Genomic DNA, 25,024 nt, shown 5'->3' with positions numbered 1-25,024 from the left:
AAGAGAAAATCCAATCCGTAGGCGGTTCTACGGGGGTACTCCCCGAGAAAAGTTCGAAAATAATGAGGCCAAATGCTACATTTTATAGAAACATTTTCCAAATACATTTCCAAAAAGAGCCAGGTTTTGTGACAGCCGTAAAAATGCACCCTAGAAAACAATCAAAAGAGGGTTTCATCTTTCAGTATGTACTCCTCTCACCCACACTTTACCTTTTTTGTTCATTCCTTTAGCCTCACTCCTGTTAACATCATTCAAAAACAATGGTCTCAAACTATTCTTTTTACTAGAACCAAATTAATCGAGTAGTTAATTAAACTTTCTCTTATTCAATGGGCATATATACCAAATTAGCCCGGTCCAATCAATGTCAATTTTATCCACAAACAACAAAGCAAAAGCAACAGCAAAAAATTTTGAAAAATATGGGGCAATTTTAATTCACTTCATTGCATTTCTAACTGTCTCATTAAAAAGCATTTATAGTTGCCCAAAGAAAACAGTGCAAAGAGATAGAGTTATAGAATGCTTGATAGAAAAGATTGGAAAAACAGCAAAAAAGTGATATTTACAAATTCATATATACAAACAATAAATTTGTACAATATACAATTCCTTAAAGTCCTGGTCTGTATTATACAATTTAAACGCAGTTTATCTTAAATGGAGACATTGCTTCCAAACTATTATTGCACCCAATATTTTTTGCAACACCATCCAGGACAAATTAAAGCGTCGACGTTTAATACCTTAAGGTGGGTCGTAGCTGACGTAATTTAATCCTCCAATTTAGGCTTGAATTTACTGCAATTTCGAATTCAAGTGGACCCGGTAATGTAAAGGTAAGCTTGCCTGCCGGTCAATGTAGTTTATTTGCCTAGGCTTGCTTCAATCCAGTCAAGTAATGGTATGTAACTCCCAATTTAGTCGATGTTGGTCGCACCCATTACGTATCAGACGTACTTGACTGCCTCCCTCGTTAATGTCGTCTCTCAAACATTCGGCATACAGCTCAACTCGGCGCGACCCACCTTAAGGTATTAATTTATTTACCAGCGGAACAAGAGCTAAGAACCCAAGTGTTCTTTTTCCTACTACCAGTGGGGCTCTATGCTGCTCCTTTGGTTGCCCAAATCTGTAGTCCTGATGAAGACTCGCATGGCCATGGTCTAAATCACCCTAAGGCCACAAGACGAGTCGAAACGTCGACGCTTTAATTTGTCCTGGATGGTGTTGCAAAAAATATTGGGTGCAATAATAGTTTGGAAGCAATGTCTCCATTTAAGATAAACTGCGTTTAAATTGTATACTACACACCAGGACTTTGCACGGTTTTCTTTGGGCAACTATAAATGCTTTTAATGAGACAGTTAGAAATGCAATGAAGTGAATTAAAATTGCCCCATGTTTTTCAAAAATTTTTGCTGTTGCTTTTGCTTTGTTGTTTGTGGATAAAATTGACATTGATTGGACCGGGCTAATTTGGTATATATGCCCATTGAATAAGAGAAAGTTTAATTAACTACTCAATTAATTTGGTTCTAGTAAAAAGAATAGTTTGAGACCATTGTTTTTGAATGATATTCACTACCCAGGTCTACTGGCTATTTGGGTTACCCCATTTTCTTGATGATCACTCCTGTTAACAGCTTTCCATTTCTCACAATATTCCCTCTCACTCCTATCACCGTCTCGTTTGCCTATTTATTTATAGAAAGGTTTTTATATAGCACGGACAAGGCCACAGGGAGTGGATTGGTGTCAGTACAACGCGTTGTATTACAACGCATTCCGTTACAACGCAGATTTTACAACGCGGAATCCATTACAACGGATGTCATTACAATGCATGGCATTACATCGCAGATGCTATTACAACGCATGGCATTACATCGTAAGTATAGGTAAGTTGACTTTTTTTTTAAAATGTTATTTAGTTTATTGTAATTAAATCTTTTTAAATAATTTAATTAAAAGAAATTTAAAATTTGTCATTAATTTAATTTATTAAAATAATATCTATTTAATAAATGTAAATATAATAAAAATTGTAATTAATTTAATTAAAAAAAATAATTAGTTTAATGTACATATTTTTTATAATGAAATTAAATTAAATTAATAATATTAAATTTTTTAATTTAATTAATTTAATTAAAAAATGTAATTGATGTAAAATAATTAATTTAATTTATTAAATATATTTCAATTAATTTTAAAATGGTAAATATAATTTAATTATCCCTAAAGCCAAACCCTGCCCTAAAACCTAAAAACACCCCTGTACCCCAAAACCCAAACCCTGCCCTAAAACATAAAAACACCCCTGTACCCCAAAACCCAAACCCTGCCCTGAAACCTAAAAACACCCCTGTACCCCAAAACTCAAACCCTACCCTGAAACCTAAAAACACCCCTGTACCCCAAAACCCAAACCCTGCCCTGAAACCTAAAAACACCCCTGTACCCCAAAACCCAAACCCTGCCCTGAAACCTAAAAACACCCCTGTACCCCAAAACCCAAACCCTGCCCTAAAACCTAAAAACACCCCTGTACCCCAAAACCCAAACCCTGCCCTGAAACCTAAAAACACCCCTGTACCCCAAAACCCAAACCCTACCCTGAAACCTAAAAACACCCCTGTACCCCAAAACCCAAACCCTACCCTGAAACCTAAAAACACCCCTGTACCCCAAAACCCAAACCCTACCCTGAAACCTAAAAACACCCCTGTACCCCAAAACCCAAACCCTACCCTGAAACCTAAAAACACCCCTGTACCCCAAAACCCAAACCCTACCCTGAAACCTAAAAACACCCCTGTACCCCAAAACCCAAACGCTACCTTGAAACCTAAAAACACCCTGTACCCCCAAACACCTATACATATACTCCTATACTCATATTTATTTAAAAAATTACTTAAAATAATAAATTTAATTTATAATATTTAAAAACATAAATAAATATTTTTATTTATTTTTATTTATAATTAATATTAATTAAATCATTTATATAATATTAAATAAAATTAAAATAAATTATATACTTACCAATACTTACGATGTAATGGTATGCGTTGTAATAGCATCTGCGATGTAATGCCATGCGTTGTAATGCCATGCGTTGTAATGGATCCTGCGTTGTAATAGCTGCGTTGTAACAGCATTACGACGTAAAAGTTGCGTTGTAAGTGATACACACCCAGGGAGTATCAGAGCGCTTCACAGAAAGGTAGTTGTATAGTTACAAGGGTACAAGCAATAAAAACGACAGTACAAGGGTACAAACAATAAAAACAACATTAGAACAGGGGGCCCGAAAAGGGACACTATCGGTCACAACCGTAGCACATTTCAACAGGGGCGAAAGTAAGACAGCGAGCCCAAGTTCTTTCAGTGTACCCCTGCGACTTTCTTAATGGAGGGAAACAGTTAATGTCACAGCTGAACAGGAGAGGGCTGAACTAAATGACAATAGCAATCCTTGTAGTAAACTTGAGATAAGGGAAAAGCATCACCTTCTCAAGTGGGCTGTGGGACTAGGCCAGAAATATGTTAATCAGAATCATTTTGACTTCCCTTTTGAACGGAGCTTTGGAATTATTCAGTCTTAACTTTGGTGGTAAGGAGTTCAAAATTCCAGGTGCAATACCTGAGAATGCTCGATTGTATGGTTTCATTTCATGTAATTTCTGGGGTTTAAATAATAAGGTGCTGGAGCCTCTAGAGGATCTGGAACCTCCTGAGAGCTCAAGTTTTTGTGCAAGATATACAGGGGTGTTGAAGTGTAGAGCTTTGTGAGTTATGCAGGCAATTTTTAGATGTATCCTTGCCTCATACGGGAGCCACTTAAGAGCTTTAAGCTCAGGCGAGATGTGATGACAACGTTTAGAGCCTGTGATGAGCCTTGCAGCAGAATTGAGAGAGGCCTTGAGTGGGCAATCCTTTCTCTCGGTGGACCACATAGTGTTGCACTGCCATAATCCAGCTTAGAGATCACTAATGCTTGCAACGCAGTTTTGAGGTCGTTTTGGGGGAGGAACGGTTTTATTTTCCTCAGGATGCTGAAATTGAAGTTTGTTCCTTTGGTGAGAGAACTGATGTGGTTCTGCGTGTTTAGGTGTCTGTCAAGTATTAATCTGAGTAGGCTTGTAGAATCAATGATATTTGGCGAGCAGTTGAGGGCTGTCAGTTGGTGCATCCATTTTGCAATGACTGGGGACTGTTTGTCAGGGGCGATGAGGAGGAATTCAGGGCCATATTATCAAGAAGGGGGGATACATTATCGCCGCTTTTATCGGCAGGAAACTGCCGTTAAAATGGCGATAATGGGCTTGATAATATGCCCTTGTGAATTCCCATAAAAGCCCAGTTTCTGGTGTTAACCTGCGCTCCCTTTACTCTCATAGCTTCCTAGAAGAAAAAGATTAAGTAAACAGAATTAAAATGAAGGTTACGCTACTAGGCATTTTTGCAAGGTGTGCAATTTTGTGAGCCTGGATGCGCCTTATTTAGCACTAGCAGGGCTTATCCACGCACAGCCCTGCTCTTTTCCTCACACCACCATGACATTGATTCCTTTTCTCCACCTTCTTCCAGAGCCCCCATTAAAAACAGCCTCAGACATTTAGCTGTAAAGCCCGGGCTCTATGAGTTTGCATGCCACTCAGCAGCAGTTACTCCACCCTTTGATATCTCGTCACAGGGTAGGGTGGGGCCAGCAAGCTTGACTGACCAAACCCCACCATGTGATGAGATGTGAAAGGGTGGGTTTAGGAACCTACACTCGTCAGTGTGTGGTGTCAGGTCGCACTAGATTTGATGTATTTACGAGCACATTCCCACTCAGCACAGCATGCATGAGAAGCTGAGATCCTGAACTGTGAGCTACCCAGAGCAGGTTGAGTTTGCACTATGTAAAACTGTAAAAAAAAAAATCCTGATAGGTGTGACCTAACATAATCTTTACAAGCAAGATGAACAGATCAGCAGCTGTTGCAACAACAAAAAACGTCACAAGTATGTTTGAAGAAAAAAGTACAAATATGTTTCTTCTCTTGTCTCTTTTTCTTTTACTTTCTCACTGCTGTCTCTCTGCAGCATCAATTTTGTTTAATAATTCTTTTTATTTAAATCAGGCATCAGTAAAAACACAGTACAAAGGAGTGTTATCGTGATAAATAATCCACAATCCGGGAGAATAGGACATAAAAGTACAAACATGTTAAAGACATTACGGAGATGGGGATACTTCAAAAACAGCTGTGCTAGGCGGCACACAGATCTCTCCCCTGTCGTAATTCCACGGTCCACATAACAATGCCCACTTACGGGGGTGACCCCTTAGTCCAAGTTATTCTTCCAGGTCTCAAGGGAAGGAGGATGTTCCGAACCGTACCGCTGGGCAATGTCCCTTTTCGCTATCATGAAGGTCAGTGTAGCCCATTGTGTCTGTGCGGAATTGAGATCCGTAGGTTGCCATATGTTAAGGAGGCATCTCATCGCCTCCAGTGGCAAGGAGATCCCCAAGACATCATGAATAGTGTTGTGTATCTTACGCCAGTACTCAGCAACATATCTACACTCCCAGATTATGTGGAGGAATGTCCCAACCAGACCACACTTCCGTTTACACAAGTCGGTGTTAGACAGACCCATCCGCACCAGGTGGGGCCCTGTAGTATAAACCCTATGCAGTATTTTAAGTTGGACGAGTCGCAGCAGCGCAGGAATGGCAACTACTTTAGGGGAGGACACAGCCGACTGCCAGTCCTCATTGTCAAGTTCTATTCCGTCTCGCACCCACTTATCCCTCAACTCCCCAAGCAGATCAGCCCTATGATTAATTAGCTTCTTATAAATCAGGGAGATAGAATTTTGGATGGTCACCTCCCCGAGAAGACTATCAACAAGGGGTGAGGCCTCTGGAAGATCAGTGTCAGGAGGCAGAACAGCCTGTAAAGAATGCCGAATTTGTTCATATTGAAAAAATTCAGAGTTCGTCAGCTCTAATTCAGTCTGCAGTTCCTCAAAGAACTTAATCCTCCCTTTGCCCGAGATGTCCTTGATAGTGAAGATCCCTACTATGTCCCATTTATCAAATCCTTTCGTATTCCAGAGCTTACCTAGCAGCTCTGCATCAAATAACGGGGTAGCTAGTGTCAATTTGTTCCTCCATCCCATAGAACTCGTGGCATCGTACCAAATACGGACAGCATGCCTAGTGGGCCCTGTCGGACTCAATTTCGTTGGCTTAGAATATAACACCCTGTTGTAGCTACCTCCGGGATGAAGGCATTTATCCATGGCGTAGCCAGGATCCGAGACAGGACCAAACATTCCATGGTTGATCGCAGACAGCTGAGAGGCCCAATAATACCGCTTAATGTTCGGGAGGGCAATGCCTCCATCGTACCAGGGAAGCTTCAGTTTGGCTAATGCGATACGGGGTCTGCCCTCCCATAAGAGACTACGCTGCAACCCTTCAACCTCATGGAAATAGCTAGCTGGCACTACATCCAGAGTATTCTGAAGTGCATAAAGGAAACGAGGCAAAGGCATCATTTTAAAAAGGGTTGCTCGCCCCAACAAAGAGAGAGGGAGTTTCTTCCAATTGGCGATATCCCTTCTAAGCCGCTGCAAGGGGGGAAGGAGATTTTGACCATATCTGACCACTGGATCAAGAGAGATGAAGTTACCCAAGTATTTGAATCAGTCCTTATTAATTTGAATGGGACAGTTTTGCGGAGGGACCGGAGTATCACCTCTCAGAACAAACAACAAATATTTACTTATTTAGAGAGGCTGGAGATCTTACCAAAAGAAGCCAGGACGTCACATAGGATAATGAGTGACTTCCGGGGAGAGTTCAAATAAAGCAACATGTCGTCAGCATAAAGAGAGACTCGGTCCTCCCAATCGGGGAACCACCGAATGCCCCGGATGGACGGTTCCCAGCGCAACCAAGTCGCTAGAGGCTCGAGAGCCAACGAGAAAAGGAGGGGAGAGAAAGGGCAACCCTCCCGAGTGCCACGATCGAGATGAAAGGACGCTGATACCCGATTATTGACAACTATCTGGACAAGCGGCTCCGTATACAGCAAGCGCACCCAGCTGATACATTCGGGGCCAAATCCAAACTTAGTCACGACCGCCCACAAATAGGACCATTCTACTGTATCAAAAGCCATTGTTGCATCAAGCAAAACAATTGCGGGCTGGTTCCTGCAAAGTGTGGGCCCTGGCTATCATCCCATGCAACAAACGCAAATTTAGATCTGTGTTTCTGCGGGGGATAAAGCCAGGCTGATCTGGGTGAATCAACTTACTAACCACTTTCACCAACCTATTAGAGAGAAGCTTGGCCAAAATTTTAGGTTCAGCATTCAATAAGGATATGGGCCTATAGGAGGGACAGGTCGTCTTGGGTTTACCCGCCTTATGAAACACCACCACTGAAGCGACTCTCTGATCCCTGGGCAGGATCCCTTTTTCCCTGGCCTCAACAAACATACCTTTAAGATAAGGTGCCAGCTTATCGGGTCTGAGTTTATAGAGTTCAATAGGGAGCCCATTAGGTCCCAGAGCCTTACCAGAGTTCAAGGAGCGGATAGCCAGGGCGAGTTCTTCTGCTGTAAGAGCACTGTCCATAAAATCACGATCTTCAAGGGAAAGACACAGGAGCTGTATATCACGTAGCAACAAATGAGAGTCTTCCTCCGGTCGATCTGAGATCAAGGTATACACAGTTTGGAAGTGGGCAGCAAAACTATCAACAATATTCTGTGGATCCGTAAGCGAGGTTCCCTCCTCCGTAACCACTTCTGGGACAACTCGGTCCGCCAAGTCCTTTTTGTCCAACCAAGCGATAAGCTCCCCTGCCTTATCCCCCAGGTCGTAAAGCCTGCCCTGCTGCTACCTGCCAAAAGCCCTGGCTCTGTCTGTAACCAGTGATTTATAATCATACTGCTTAAGGCTCAGAAGATGTAATTTAGCCTGCATTACCCCCAGCTCCAATTCCCCTTCCAACCGATTAATCTCAGCTTCCGCATCCACAACCTCCCTATTCCTTTCCTTTTTTGTTCCAGCTATCAATGACAAAGCCTGACCCCTAATGACTGTCTTAAAAGCCTCCCAGAGGGAGACAGAAGAGGACACCGACCCTTCATTATCAAGAAAATAATCATCTAGGGCCTTGATGAGGCCCTTCCGAAGTTTGGGATTACATAAATATCATGGGTTAATGGGGGCCACCCTACCTACTGCTCCCGAAGCAATATTAATTTGGAACCACAATGGAGAAGGATCAGAGATGCCCCGGGCGAGATGAACAGCCTCGGGGAGATAAGATGCCTGGGCCGCCGGCACCAAACAATAATCCAGACGGGAGAAGCTCGGGTGAGCACCAGAGTGAAATGTGTATTGTTTCTGACCGGGGTGGAGCAACCTCCAACCATCCACCAAACCCATGGTGTCAATAAAGTCCGGCAACCATTGCATGCCTCGCCCTATGTCCCGTGGGGGATGCCTATCCATGATTCCAGAGACCACGGCATTGAAATCACCACCTAGGATCAAAGTCCAACCAGAAACTCAAGCAGAAGTTTGCCCAAGTCGGCAGGAGTGCTCTGCATACCCGGGGGTACATAGACCGACAAGAGGGTAGAACCAGTCCCTCGCACAGACCCGTAATACCGACATATCTTCCTCTGTCATCTTCCCACATGGAATCTATCACCAAGGGAAGCGCCTTTCGTATAAGGATGCCTACGCCCCTGGAGCCTGAAGTGAATCCAGCATGTGCCAGCAGCTTGTACCCCATTCTGTGCATAGCCCTGCATGTAATACCAACTAAGTGTGTTTCCTGAAGCAACAGCATATCTGGCGCCTGACGTTTAAGATACTGAAGAACCACACTGCGTTTAATTTTGTACCCCAACCCATTCACATTCCAACTCAAAACCTTTAGTTCGCTACCCCCATCATCGTTTGTGAAAAAAAATGGACAATCCTCTGTATGCAACATTTTAAGCAAGTACCACACACTGATGCCATAAACTATCCACCCAACTGGTGAAACAAACCTCCCTCCCCAACATCCCCCCACCCCGCTGCCCTGCCCACTAGGCTTCAAACTGTCCATTGAAAAAGCAGAGTGCCTGTCGCCCTTAACATTCAAAAGAAAGAACAGAAAAGGTACTTAGGGGGATAAGTCCCAAGAGCTCCAGTCAGTGCCCCAAAAGAGAAAACCTCCATAAGAATGAGTGTGCAGTGAATACAATTATGCAAACATTATACCTCACCCCCTGCAAAAAACTTCCTCCCCTCCCATGCCCCCAACACCTACCCCCCGCACCCCCCCCCCCCACCCACCAGGCACAGGACCAAACATCCGATCAGGAAAGCTAAGACGCAACGCCACCATCTCCCCCATGGTCGGCTCGATCCGGAAGGCCACGAACCTCCAGCCACTCCGACACAGTCTCTGGCTGATCAAAAAACCATACTCTACCATCCGCCTCAACACGAAGATGGGCCGGGAACAGCATAGAGTACTTCATGCCTCTCTCCCACAGATCACGCTTCACTGACAAGAAAGATTTTCGCTGTTTCTGCGTGAAGTCGGGAAAGAAAGCAATAGTAGCGTTTTCATACTTGAGCTGAGCGCCGGCCCTTGAGCACTGAAGAATGGCATCTCTGTCACGGAAATTGAGGACTCTGGCCAACATGGGCCGTGGGGGAGCACCCGGTCTGAGACGGCCGCCCGGGACCCTGTCCGCCCGTTCAACAACCAAAAACGTACTGAGTCCCTTCGGCTGCAAATGTTTGAGAATAAGTTCCTCGACAAACAAGTCTGGAGTCTGCCCCTCCGACTTCTCGGGCACACCCAAGATGCGCAGATTTTTTCGGCGGAGGCGGCCTTCATAGTCATCTAACTTGAGGTCAAATGCCACATGGGAATCACGCAATTTTCTAACCTCCTTCTGCACCTGAGTGACATCCTCCACGAGGCTAGAGGTGGTAAGCTCAACCTGTTTCACTTTTCATTGAGTTTCCCCATGTCTGCACAAATTAAGTTGATGTCTAAGGCCATTGAGTCCATCTTATGTTCAAGTGAGGTCTTAACCGCAGATATAGCGTCCATGATGTCTTTGAGAGACAGTTCAGAGTAATCCCCGGTCGATGCCCCCTTCATCGATTCCTCCGACAACCTTCCCCTAGGCATGTCTTTAGTGACAGTGTATTGATCAAGTTTGTTGGATTGGACCGGCTTCGCCCCCCTAGTCCAGGTGGCCTTCACTCGATCCATGCCCCAACGGTGAGCGTTCAATCCGGACCCAGCCAAGAACCAGCCAGAGGATATTCCAAACTCAGCAACACAGGACACGGGCACCCCAGGACCGACTGCAGCAGGGACAAGCAACACAGCCCCCAGCAGTGTAGACGCGGGCAAAACCGGTATCCAGCGACCCCAAAGCACTGCCAGTCAGCTGCCCCCGGATCACTCCATATACCCAAGAGATCAGCCAGGGGAGGAGAGTCACAAAACAAAGAAGGAGGGGGGGCAAGGGGGGAGGAGACACGTCCACAGTCACGTTACCGGCCCAAAGGATCAGCACCCAATGTCACAGCTCCACCTCTGTTCATCCACTCAAAGCAAAGTCATAGCCCAAGAGAAGAAGGCATCAATCCAATACCACCAGGACAACCCCTTCCTGAAGACACCGCATCCAGCAGTGCCCGCGTGAGGCTTGCAGCGCAACCCCACACTGCCCGATGTTCCAGATATTCAGTTCCGGAGGGGGGGGCATCAATTCCCCACCAACCCAGCAGTCAGCATCAAGAGGCGCCCCGATGGGCACAAACACAGTCCCACAACTGTTCAATCTTAAGGTGCCCCACAATGCACAAAATGGCCGTGAGGGTCTGAAAAAGGAGATAGGAGGGGGGGGAGGAGGGATAGAGGTTCGTCTCCACCTAGGTTGCAAAATCCAAAATAACGATGTCTATGAGGGGCAGAAGGAGGAGGCCTCACCAGATCAGTAAAACAACATGGGGGGGGGGGGGGGGGGGGGATCCACTCCCTCCCTCGGGGCCCGCTGTGATCGCCGAACGCGGCGTCCCCCTGGATGGCGCCCATGGCAGCACTCTTACCGCTGCTTTTCCTTTGAAGTGCCACCGCATTACCAACAGAGCCAGAGTCAATCGCGGGCAGTGGAGGGGCCAGACTGCGACCCCATGCGGCACTTCAACCCCCGGTGCGCCACCTTCCGGCCGGACGGGAGTTCCTTATTGTCCGGCCGGGGCTCACTCTGTGGGTCCCGGCTCACAGGCCTAGCTCCAGCCAGCGGCTACCCGCACTTTCCACTACCCCGCTGGGTCAGTAAATGCCTCGGAAATTAGCTGTCCCGGCTCCGACACCTGTCCGGCCCCGAGGGAGACACTCCGGACTACAGGATATGCACACAGGATAGTTACGGGGCTCACGGACCACAGCGCTCCTAGACTACGCAGCCATCACAGCTCGCGCTTGGCCACACCCCCCTCTGCAGCATCAATGGGGTCAATGCATAACCTTTTACTGCCACAACTACATGTGGTTGTTTTCTCTTCATTGCAGAATATATCTGTGGTTTTTGTTATGACACTGGGCATCTAGCTGTGGTCTGGAAGGAGAAAGAAACACGCGTTAACAAGATGTAACTTTTTTAATGGAATTGCTGGTTACTCAATGAGTGATGTTTGGTGTGTTTGTGTGAATGGGTGAGTCATTAAATGTGGGGGCTGACGGTCTAAACAGGTAAATGTGATGGTTCTATGAATTGGGTGAATTGCAGGGACTTTTCTGCAATTAGGCAAGATTAGGCAGCTGCCTAGGGCGGCAAAAGGGGGAGGGCGGCAAAAAACAGGAGTTTGAGATCGCCCGTCACTTTCTTGCAACAGTTTAGGAATGCAGTGGAGCAGAAAGGTAAACGCATCCCATCTTGTCACATCAAAGATGTTTCTAAAGTAAAGGGAGAGCAACAATCCATTTGTGTTACTGTTGTTTATCTTAGTCTTAGGCGGCTTGGAAATTATGGGCAGGCTCTGGCTCATCACAGCTTTGACAGTCCGAATAAACACTGCTATTTGGGGGCGGTCGGCTCCAGTGGAGTCGTATCAAGACAGCGCCAGATTTAATAAAAAGAGAAAGGCTTCAAATTCTATTTGCAGGGCCCTAGGGAGGTGCCAACTCAACTTGGAACTAGGCGTTCCACTTCAATTAAGAAGTACAGCATTGACTAAGGATCCGTGGCCTTCTTTAATAAACACCCAGCGCCTCGATGACCTCCCTACTAACCTCTGCAAAAAATATTAATCAGTCCTGGCATATGTTGGCTCAGCAGCCGGTGTGCAATAAGCAGCAACTTATGGTCTGAAGAGCAAAATTAAAGACCTGGTTGATAAAATAACAAACATGCTAAAGGAGGTACAAGTCTGTTTGAGTTATCATACATATTCCAACAGATCTGAAATTATAACAAGGATGTGGCTATCATACACCCATGGGCATATATAATTTTCCAGATAACCATGCTATGCGGTCCAATTACAGCCCCAATGTCCAGTTACTGCCTCAATACCAGCCACAGCACCACATGAAAAGGCACAACTATGTACGAAAGTCACAGCGATCAGGAACAGCATCAATGGTAGCAGTGCAGGTTTCAATCATACTCAGACTTCTGCTATAAGGGCTCAGGGAGATTCTCCACAGGAAAAGTTTTGAATGATATGGGGTCATATTTTACACTGATTGGCTCAATAGCCAATGGTGTGCCAAGCCAGTGCAGCCTGACACTCCCCAGGCGTGGACCCCATTTATTCAAAATGTGCCGTGGATACACTGTGTATGTCAATTGGTGCACCTAATATGAATTGGGTGTATTCCCTTATGTTAACAATTACATCTAGTATGCCAGTGCCAGAATGTTGCCAAGAATTACTTTACATATGCCATTGCCAGAAATGTGTCATTTCCGCTCACCTGTTCACACAGACACACATTCTCTCTCTCTGTCTCTCACACATACACACAATCACACACACACAAACACACATACTGACTGTCTCTCTCACACAAAGACAGTTTTTTTCCAACTTTCCTGGCTTCAGCTGCCAGCATCAGTCCACTACTGCTCCTCAGCTGCTGTTGCACGGACCCTCAGGCAGCATGCAGTTACTTCCAGGCTCAGGCTCTGAGGCAGGTAACTGAAAGCTGACATCTGTCTGTCTTCACTGCGCAGAGTTCAGTTTTTCACTTCTAGACTTTTCTCTGTACCCTTTCACCTCATGTCACAGGATCGAGTGAGGTCAGAGAGGCTCCTGAGCTCACCCTTTGATGAGATGGAAGATGATAAGATGACAGCCTGGTATAGGGATGGGGCAGTCTACTCTGCAGCAAAAGGAGCAGAGTTTCCACTGTGACTGGCAATTGGAGTTCCCAAAGAGTGCTAACCGATTGTGTTGGAAGAGACAGAATGAAAGTGTGTAGAGAGTGAGAAACTACAGAGGCCTGGATGAGAGGGGGAGAGAGTGATGGTAGCAAAAGGGAGGGGGCGGCATTTTTCTATTCTCGCCTAGGGCGGCAAAACCCCTAGAAACGGCACTGGTGAATTGGATTGGGAAGCTTGATGCGAATGGGTGAATATGAGTTGGTAGGTGAATGATGTAAGATGGGAGAAAGTGAAATAATTGTTGAATGGGATAGGTAGGTAGCGGAAAGTATGATTGAGTGTGTGAATGAGTATGACTTAGTGGGTGAATAGCAGAATGGATGAGGGTGTGGATGGGAGTATTTAGTCCAGTGAGGGAATGAGTGTGTATGGAAGGATGGATAAATGTGAGTTGATGTGAAATTGCACTGAACATACGCTGAAAATATTGGTGAAGGTTTGAAGAGAATCTGGTCAGTCTCACGCCTCGTGTCTCTTGGGTCTGAAGACTCATTGGTCCAATGCATCCACTAAGCTTTCTGACAAGACTGATAATCTGTATTTGACCCCACAGTTTGAACTCCAGCGCTCCACTCAGCCAGACTCTCTGAGAAAATCAGGCATCAGGTTTGCTCAATTGCAGTGTGCAATGCTGTGTATGGGCTTCCCTGTCACCACTTTTTTGCAATCACCAACCGCCAGTGGAGCTGACCAGAGCCCTCAGAAAGTCAGAGAAAAGCAATGGTGGTACGGATAAGTGAGTAGGGAGGTCCACATTGGAGTGAGAATTCATCAGGTGTTGTGTCTAGCATATGAAACTACAGTATAAAGGTAATATTAAAAAGGTGTGTAAATGGGCTATTGATGTGAGCATACATTATTCTGTTTATAGGGCAATCCATTAGGTATCCCTTCTGTTCTGGCTTTTTCCATGGAAAACAAGTCAGATACTCCTGCTGGTCACAGTCACTAACAGCTGGCACAGTGAAGTTTCACATTATGAAAGTCATAAGCATGAATGTCAATTCACCAAAATGCCAGGGGTAGCGGAAGTGACACAACATGCCAGTTGACCTTTACTTTGATTCACACACACATGCTTACAATTATGAACACATTCACACGCTTTCACACACATAAACACACTATAACCTGCAAGCATGCATGCAACATACATTTAATAGCATTTTTTTGTTACCGTTACGTCCGGACAGGGTCATATTTCAGCTAATGTACCCCATTATTTATAACACTAATAGTGAACGAGGCAAGTGGAGTTTCAACCAGCATCCATTAGGAAGAGCTGATCCTGTGTTCCAGGCACTGATTTTTGCTACCTCTCAGGCCAGGGGTTGCACAAGCAGTGCCAGGGATAGGAAGGGGCAATCCAGGGGTCTGAGCTGCGACCGCTGGCAACCCCTAAATGGCATCCATGGTCATAAGGAGAGACTTGCTAGAAGCCTTTGGACCATCATTGTTCTGCTGGTTGTGCTGGTCTTCACTATCATGTAGCTGAATAAACCTGGAAGCCCAAGGGAACTACGCAGTGTTCCCATGTGAGAAGCAGGAAAGGAGATACCAAGAAAACACAAAGGAAAAGATCAAATAAGCCATTGAGGTCCACTCTGTTGCTTACAGCTATATGCTCACTGAGCCCTTATTGTGTGTCACAATAATGTTTCCCCCTTCCTAAAAATGCCAAGAGCTTCAGATGATGGGCGCACAGATAAAAAGAGTATCACACCATAGCTTAGGTCCCCGCTGAAACAACAATCTTTTCTATACACAGGGTCAAGAAGCACTCATGTTCTCTTAGTGAGGCCCATGAGCCAAAGGCATGTGCTTCCTCTTGGACCGCAGCAAAAGGGATGCTCTTTCACCATGCTACTAGCGTGGCAACACAGAGACATTGTAACCAGTGCAAGGAATGGTGAATACGATTTTAAACAAGCCTTTGCAATGCCAATAGTTCTGGATTGAAGAAATGTTGTATGGTAATGTCAAGCATTACAAGTAAATAGCATAGATATGGATATATGTTTGTGTTGAAGCAAAGAACTGTAGAATAATATTGGTGTAAGTTAAAAGATCAGGTGACAGTTGAACTGTCAAGCCAAACCTAAAAGTCCATGTAGATTAATGACTGAACTCCTCCCATCTGTACTGTTGCCAGAGAAAAACAGAATACATTATCCAAGACGCTAGGGGCCACATGTACAAACATTAGCAATACTGCATCACCATTAGAAAATTGGTATTCCTAATGTATGAAACTCGTTACGTTTAATTTAGGGATTCCTTGTGGGTTGCAAATTGACCTACCACATGAAAATTATTGAGGTAGGTTGCAGTTTGGGACCTAATCAGAATCACCACCATCACAGGGATGGTGTCCTGCTGAGGTCAGCACACCACCATGTCTGTGATTGCTTTTTAATAAGGCAATGTTTTTTTATATGTAGCCCCTTTTTCTTAAAGGAAAACAAGATGTGTTTAAGAAGAAATATATTAAACCTTGAAGAGACATTTTTTTTAAGAGCAGGCAGTGGTCCGTGGGAACATTGCCTGCTCTTAAAAAATATTATTATTTAGTTCTCAAATGTGAGGGGGTCTGTAGGAATGTAGGATCCTTCTAGCATGGTTACCCCCACTTTTTGCCTGGTGTCAATGTGGTTTTGACTAGTCTGGCTGGGATCCTGCTAATCAATGTGCTTTCTCCCTAAGTACTTCTGTACCTCCCCAATTGGCTACTGGAGCACCATTGTAAGTCCCTAGTATATGGTACTAAGGTACCCAGGGCATAAGTACACCACCTGGGTTGCATCATGTATTATGCCACCCATAAGAGACCATTCAAACTGTGACCGTAGGCCTGCCATTGCAGCCTGTGTGGGTGGGTACTAGCACCTCTCACAACAGATATATGTTTTCTTATATCTTCTGAGGTCACTGCACTTAAAACCTATAAGTCACCCCTAAGGCAGGGTGCTTGGTTATAAGGTGAGGGTGTTCCTGCGTGAGCAGGACACCCCTACACACTTCTGACTCAATTTTCCTGGCTTTGTAAGTGCGGTCAGCCATTTTAATACATATAGTGGACATCAGTCATTACAAGATGTCTAACTATATAGTGTCATGTTTGGTATCAAACATGTTGGAATCATACCACAAAGCCGATTCCAGTGTTGGAAGTGGGATCTTATGTACTGAGGGGCTTCCTTGGGATACCCCGCTGTATCCCTGTTACAGCCTTTCAGGGTCTGACAGCAAGCTAGTGCTACTGCCGACCACAGACTCAATTCTGCCCTCCTGCTGCTTAGCCAATCTCGAACAGGGGAAGGTAGAACAATAGGTTTCCTGTTACAGGGAGATGTGACCACCGCTCCAGAAAGAACTTAGTGTATTGGGTACTTAAGGGCTACCTGTGGTTGGCTCTTCAGATTCGTCATGGGACATCTCTCTTTGACCATGTGGACACTTGGACTTCATTGGACTTCACAAGGAGCCAAAACTGCATCAAGGAATACTCATGCTGCTCCTGGTCTCACTGTTCTGCAAGTCCTTTTTGTTGTCTGTGCCTGTGCTTCTTGCAGGACCTTCAACAGACCTGCTGGCATCAAGAGCACCCGAAGTAATCTCCCTTGGAATGAAGGAGTCACTCCCCTGCATCTGCAGGCATTGCAATGAAGCTGACCGGTCTGCTGACTCCGAAAGTCTCAGCAATACAGGTGGTGGTTCTGCAACTCCCTCGAGGCCTGGCCTGTCCTCTCAGCAATTTTGAGGCCAGTATCGAGGCCAGTATCACTCGTTGGAACAGCTGCGAGCAAACCCCAGTGCACTGCATTGATTTGCCGTTGCCAAGGCTTGTTGGCTCTGTACTCCAGAGATCTTTGGGTTACAAGAAAGCTCCAGCCTGCAGCATCTGGTCCTGAGGAGTACAGCATCTTCACTGCATCCTCTGCACCGTAGGCCTTCCTTCTTGGTGAGCTGCTCGAGTTCCTCTTGCGACTCCTGTGCCTTTGGCCTGTGGGTCTTCTTCTGCTTCAGTGGGCTCCCCGTCTTGCTTGGGGCCTGCTCTGACTCCCCTGATTGTGGTGAGTTCCTTGGACCTTGCTGGTCCCAACGCTTCTTCTGCTTCACTTTCTACGCCTTTTGCAGCTGCCAAGACGTGCTGGTGCTCCCGCTGCACACCGACCACCTAGTTCTCGACTTCCGACATGGGACAGCTTGTGCACGACCCCTGATCTTTGTCAGCGTCACCTGGTCCTCATAGCTATAGCGACAAGGTTACTGTCAACTCACTTGAACCGTCCCTCATCAGTGGACATTGCTCTTCCGTGCCTCCTGCCTACCTCCGAGTGGCATAGACACTGTCCCCTCTGCTTACAGGTTCTTCACTTCAAGAACCCACCCTTGGATTCCACTGGACTCTTGCACAATCTTCTCAAGCGGCATCTTTCATGAAGTCTACCTTTGTGGTCTACTGCGCTTTCTGACTTCACTTCACACCTTTGCAAACGGCGTCCCTGGTGTAGGTTTCCTGCTTCCTGGGGTATTCACAGGTGGGGTGACTCTCCAACCTTCTGTCTTTCACTGGGTTTCTTCAGGGTTCACTGGGAAGGGTCCTTTTTCTGCAAAACTGCACCAATGACTTCCCCGTTTACTTCTATTGGACACAAGGCTGTGTTTCCACTCTGCACACAGCCTCATTGGGGTTCCTGGGTACTTATCTTGGGTGCTTCTTTTGGTCCCCAGCTTCTCTAGTCTCCTGGTACACGTTCCATCTTTGGTCACAGTTCACATTCCACTTTTTTAGTACATGGTTTGGCCTCCCCCTGGAGACCAATGTATTTGTTGCTTACTTACCTATTGCAATTGAAGTATTATTGTGTATTTGTGCAGATGTCTCCGGATAGGGGATATACCAATGTGTTAGGGAGCGTTGTATTATAAATCGAACTAATTTTAAATATACACTGTGTGGTTCTCTTTCCTTTAACCTACACTACATGATTAGATCTAGCAAAACAAGCTGCTTAACACTCCTTCAAGATAAGCCTGAAGGTTGCTTTCTACAGCTACGACTTTGAGAGCTTTCAAAGGTTATCAAAAACCACTAAAATCACCATACAGATTGTTTGGATTAGTGCAAGGTTCTTCACTTAAATAAGTGTGCACCATATAATAGGCCAGCCACCTGCAGGGTCCCTTGGGGACGCATTCACCTTTGCAAGTGGATGACCACTAGTTTTAAACTGGTGGTAAAGCATTGCTGTTTTGTGACAGGAATGTGGTTGCAAAACAGTAATGTACTAATGGGGTATTTGAAAGGGTTGCCCTAAACATGCCCCTTCCAAATACCTATACACAAATGCAAAATGTAATTCAGTAGCAAGTTACTGTATCGCATTTTGCATTTTGCATATTTGCAACCAGAAAAATGCTTTGTACATCTGACCCTTTAATATCATTACAAGGTCATGTGTGTGCTCCTGAAAATTCAAGCCTAGGCAGATGGATAAATAAACAAAATGATCACAGCTGTGTGGAGGTTTGGCATTTTCTGTGGAACCACACACCTTCTGACCAATCAAAACATGTACTCCTGTCTCCCAACATCTGGGTGGAGCCAAAGCCCCTCTTTAGTGATGCTCACATAATTGTCTGGCAACAGCTGCACTTTCAAGCCAGACTATAAAGATAGTACTGTTCATAAACAGTGAGGCGAATCACGCAAGCAGACACTCAATTCTGATTAACTATGCACAACATAAAGAATTAAATGGGGCAGTTCTTTCATTGCGTGGACATTATGTGCTGGTACCAGTGATGCGTTAAACATAACATGCCCTTTTAAGTACAGGAGATCTGGTAACGCGAGTCTCTGGTGCAGTGCCATAGCCAATAGCTGCTTCGACTTTGCATTACTTAAGCAGTACGTGTAAATGAATCTGTACACTAACATGGGGAAGAGTGGATTCATCACACCATGCAGATTGAGAAAAAAAACTGATAAAGGACTCAACAAATAACCTCTCCCGCCTTCTCAACATGTACATAAAGTTAGTTAGTAATACTGGGTTGGCAATTGTTCAGCCGTGGTTTAGTGCATTACAAAAGCTCTGCAAGTTTGTGAGAAATACATTGACGAGCTTATCATGTAAAATTAGCCGCCAACTTTTAAAATTTAGGACCAACTCTTGTTTACTTACATGCTCATTGATATTAAAAGCAAGGTCGGCTTTAGGCCGGTGAGACAGGTGTCACTGTATCACGCGCCATCCTGAGCGGACGCCATTAGCTATAAAAGTATAATTGAAGGCAAAGTCTGACGTAACAGATAAGCAGTATGCACTTTAAACGGAGGTGTATACCGCTTTAAAGATCGCTCCATTTAGGTAGGCTGCTATTGCGTTAGTTAAGTAATGCTGTGCTCCCACCTAGCGGTGGAAATTCAGTCATTTTCATTTTACATTGCTTTACTTTACTTTTCGGCGATAAAACTCCCTATAAAACATACAAAGCATTCATAAAATAGTAACAATATATATGGCAAGTGAATATATTTCATCATATAAAGAAATGTCCGTGATGAAAAAATAATGATCACGTAGTATACACATAATTTCCTAATATCATAATTCATTTTCAAAATACAAGACTACGCTGGATAAAAAAAGTCAACTGCTGGACATGACCATTTAGTTTTTGAAGCATACCTGTCTTTCTGCCAGCGGGCAGTGCCGTGAGGGAAACGGCCGAGGCACAACACGCCGGGAGGCTGCAGGAGGCGGTCGAAGACAACGGACCACACTCCCCAGCAACCTCTTGGGCGGCGGCGCGCCCGTGACGCGTGCAGAGCGCCCGGAGGCGCCAGTAAAAGCCTGACACCCCCTCTCGCCCCGCGAGTCGCGCGCGGGAGCGCCCGGGGCTAAGCCCGGGCAAAGGGCGGGCCCTCTGTGGCCCTCTGTGGTCGGTTGGGCCACTCCCCTTGTCCATGTTACACTTTATTTCGTGAGTACTAATTGAATTTAATCAGCTTTTAACTTGTTTCTTGCTTAAACGAACCTCACTACCATTGGTATGCCACCAAAGGAAAGTAAAGGGAAGAGTGATACTGTTGCTTTTACGGGAGCTATGGACCAATTTATCAAAAGAATGAACTGTGTGGTGGATGAAAGCATAAATATCATGGAAAGGAGGGTTTCGCAGGAATTGGATACTGCGAGAAGATCTTCTCTTGGGCCATTGGCACATGTTAAAACACCTATTGCTAAAGACAGACTTGAAATAGTACGAAGTCTAATGGTCCTCAAAGTAATGGAACTAACGTGGATATAATTATTAATAACGATATACTGAATGTTACAGAGAGTAGTACTCTAACTGTCTCCGAATCTATTTTACAATCACCTAACAATTTACCTAATGTTCGTGCTGCACCGGTACCTGTTGAGCAAGCTAAAGTATATAATACCAGGCAGCAGAAAGGGATGAACGCAGGGGCTATTCCAAAGAATAAACAAGGGCCTGTAAACAATACCAGTGGTAAGAGGAAGAAGGGTCCTAAGCATCCTGTGTCACCTAATACTAGCCTGGAAGGGGCTGCTGACACAAACAAGAATTTAACAGGGATTGGTGCAGAAGGGGGGGATTCTGCTTCTATAGCTATATTTGAAGCACTACGACATATGCTCCACCCATTAGAGGAGAGACTGAGTAAAATAGAGGTTTCTTTAAAACGCATAGAGAGAGACATAAAGGAGAGAATAGATATCCAATTGAGCAAGTCCAGTATTAACCTGCAACCAACATTGATAACAGCTATTCCTGTAAAAACCTCAGATGCTATACCTGCGCAAAAGGAAAAAGTAGTACCTAAACCAAATGTGGGCGACCCTACGACATCTAGTGATGTACCTAATAACCAATCGCAAAAGCAAAGTACACCGAACATAACAGGCAGTAAGGGGGTAATAAAAGCAAATAGGCCTAGTAAAGACCAGGTCAAGGATGTACGTAATCTTCCCCCGGAGGTTTGCCCATTTGTGGCTATCTTGACTGGAGTTCCTGAGCTAGGTGAACAGGAGTTGGAAAGTACATCCTACCTCTGGAAAAGGGTGACCCAATGGCTAAATACCAATAGGCCGTTGCCCCCTGGCTTGAGGGGTAACATATTGAGTATTAGGCGAGTATCATGGGTGGGCCACATGACGAAAGACATACAAGGGGACAGCATAGTTATCAATTTGGACAACCCAAGAATAGTCAATTATATTTGTAATTGGAAGTATCCTAATCCAGACCCAGCCACCACCATACATCCATTCAAATTAACATATTTTTACCCACCCGATCACTTTCATTCTAGAACTGATGGGTGGACCACGGTAAGACACCGTGGAAGGAGACACCAAGGAGGAGGCTGGTTAGGACAAACCCAACACCCCTATAACTTCCTCTCCTACAATCAATTTGATTGCCTCGAGTCAGTTGATTGACTACAGGCATTAACACTGACCACTAGATCAGAGGAATCTTCTTTTTTAAATAATGTAACCCACATACCTAATGTTATACCTCCTAAGGAGAGTGGGGAGGTGAATACACCACTTAACCACCAGGAGATTGGCTGTGAAAAATTTTGTAATAGCAATAATATGGCAGGGTGTGACCATGAAATACGCACAAGATCGCGTGATCCAAATGAAGGAGATAGCGATAACAGTGGGTTATCTGTGGATAGGTATTCAAACATCCGGACCACTATTGATAACAATCTACTTCCCACTGTTAAATCTAGTACACTTTGCTCAAAAGAGAGACCCTCATTGTTAAATTTAGTCTCTCGGAACATCGCTGGTGTTGGTACAAAAATGTGTGATCCTGACTGGAATAGTTATATTAATTCATTTGATATCTGTGTGCTACAGGAAACATGGGCCACGGATCAGGTCCATAGAATAGGATATAGAACCTACCAAGTGGCGGCCGTCCCTTCAGTAAGAGGGCGAGCCTCGGGAGGGTTGGTAATATGGATCAGTATAACTATTGATGTGGGGGTAAAAATGTTAAATACCGATTCCTTAGACATACTTGGATTGAAATTAACTACAAGTGACAAGAGGGTAATCAATCTCATAAATGTGTACAATAGACCATGTCCCGCTAATAGGGAATCTCCATGTATAGAGAAATTGGAAATGTTTATTGACACCTTAGACCATGCTGAAAGTATCATTCTATGTGGTGACCTAAATTGCAATTTTGAGCCAATTGTGGGGATGGTTAAACTGTATGAGGATGAGGACGTTGCCAATGGGATACCAGCCCTGAATAATGGAACTGTTCATGGGACCATATTAGCCCTCCAGATTTCCGGGCTGTTCACAGGCTATGGTCTAAGAGCTTGTAATGGGCGCATGCCATCAGACTCCCCGAGAGCATTTACCTTTAGTAGGGGGAATTGTAGTAGCAAGATAGATTATGTTTCTGTTTCTTTTAATCTGTGGCCATATACAAATGACTTAAAGGTTAGAGAACGTTTTGAGAGCGACCACTTCCCGTTGGAAATGAGTTTTCTGTCTAGTATCCTGAAAGAATCTGGTGTCACTGAGGGTATGCATAGCCTAGAAGTACCATTAATCAGTGACAATATTGTATTAAGTAATAATCGAAGGGCCGTTAAAAGGGCGTATATTCTTGAAAGAAAAGATCTGTTGGCTAACATTTATTCCACATTTGTGAACTCATTTGAGTCCTATAATATGGATGAATGTAAACCTGGTGAATTTATTGGACTACACAAATCCTTTTGTAAAAAATTGATTGATCTTATTACTAAAAAACCTAGGAAAGGGAACGGGTCGGCGAATATAAAACCAGTAGGCAAACCCTGGTTCAACAAGGAATGCCGAGTAGCCAAGACCGACCTGATCAATGCGGTAAAAACTAAAAGCTCTGTAGATCTTAAAGCAAAAAGGAAAATTTACAATAAAATAATAGCCACCGCAAAATCATCCTGGGACGAGGATCTGTGGTCTAGTATGTTATCAGCTGCAAAAGCCAAAGATAACAGGCAGTTCTGGGAGTTAGTAGCCAAAGGGAATAAGCCAGACAAAGGCTCAAGGGAGGTTTTCCTAAATGAAGCTATATGGGTTGATCATTTTACATCATTATATGCAGCCCAAATCACAGAGGAAAAGCTTATGGTAAACCCAAATGAAATAGTAACCCAGATAGAGGATGTTGAAAACTCATTAGTAATCTTTGATATACAAGAGACTGAAACAGCAATTGCTTCTGTGAAGCAAGTGAAGGCCCCGGGTCTGGATAAGATCCCTGGTGATCTTTATAAACACAATATGGAGATCTGGGCACCTTATTTAAATCATTTGTTTAATGTCATCGCAGCGGGTGACCAAATCCCTGATACATGGGATGGGGCTGAAATTATCACCATTTTTAAAAAGGGGGATAGAGGGGATCCAGCGAACTATCGCCCCATTAGTCTTTTAGATATAACGCAGAAAATTTATGCCAGACATATCCTAAACCGCATAAATACGTGGTTGGAGGAAAACCTGATTTTATCCAAGTATCAGGCAGGGTTTAGGGAAAGGACTGGGACCATCGACCAGGTATTATAAGGCTATGCTGCTTGTACTGGAAATATGTCATCATCCGCAGAGGTAATCATATGTTACCTTTGTAGATCTACGAGCAGCATTTGACCTTATCCCCCGCGATTTATTGTGGAACACACTGAAAAACCAGGGCTTCCCAGATGAATTATTGAAATTAGTGACTAGGTTACACCAGAACAATTATGCCAGGGTAAGATGGGGCCCTAATGGTGAACTTACAGATGAAATCCCTATTAAGAGGGGAGTACGCCAAGGGTGCGTGCTGGCACCTACACTTTTCTCCCTTTATGTCAACGATATTGCAGTTTATATGGAGAATTGTGACAATGACTCTCCTCGCTTGGGGGGGAACGAGTTCCGTCCCTCCTCTTCGCGGATGACACGATTCTCATTTCTCAAACCCCTCGGGGCCTACAGATCCTACTAGATAGGTTCCAGCAGTATTGTATCACAAAAGGGTTAGAAATTAATGTAAAAAAGACTAAATATATGGCACTTAACCCTCATAAAAGTTTCAGGAAAAACTTAACATTGAATGGAGAAAAGCTTGATTATGAACTAAGTTTCACTTATTTGGGGGTGTTATTGGATTCATCCTTAAATTGGAGACCCCAATTAGAAAAATCTAAAATTGTGTTTAAACAAAATTGTCTACCAATACTGAAAAGGCATAACAACTGTGTAAACAAATCAGTCACCCCAGCGTTAGAACTCTTTAAATGCAAGGTTCAGTCAGCGGTTCTGTATGGGGCAGAACTTTGGGGACCCGTATGTAGAAAGACATTTGAAACCTTGGAGAATAAGTTTTTAAGGGGATTATTAAAGGTTCCTAGTAACACTCCACTATTACCCCTACTCCTTGATATGAATATACGACGCACCAACCTACATGCAATATTA

General features: G+C 44.6%; 1 protein-coding gene across 2 annotated transcripts in view; it reads right to left on the bottom strand.

The window, feature by feature from the left end:
• Nucleotides 1-25,024, bottom strand: part of LOC144819875 (protein NipSnap homolog 3B-like) — a 414,627-nt gene that overhangs the window by 32,524 nt on the left and 357,079 nt on the right. The gene's annotated exons all lie outside the window — the stretch shown is intronic.

Source organism: Lissotriton helveticus, chromosome 2_1 (genome assembly GCF_964261635.1).
Source record: "Lissotriton helveticus chromosome 2_1, aLisHel1.1, whole genome shotgun sequence".
Lineage (NCBI taxonomy): Eukaryota > Metazoa > Chordata > Amphibia > Caudata > Salamandridae > Lissotriton > Lissotriton helveticus.
This window is presented reverse-complemented; position numbering and strand designations above follow the sequence as displayed.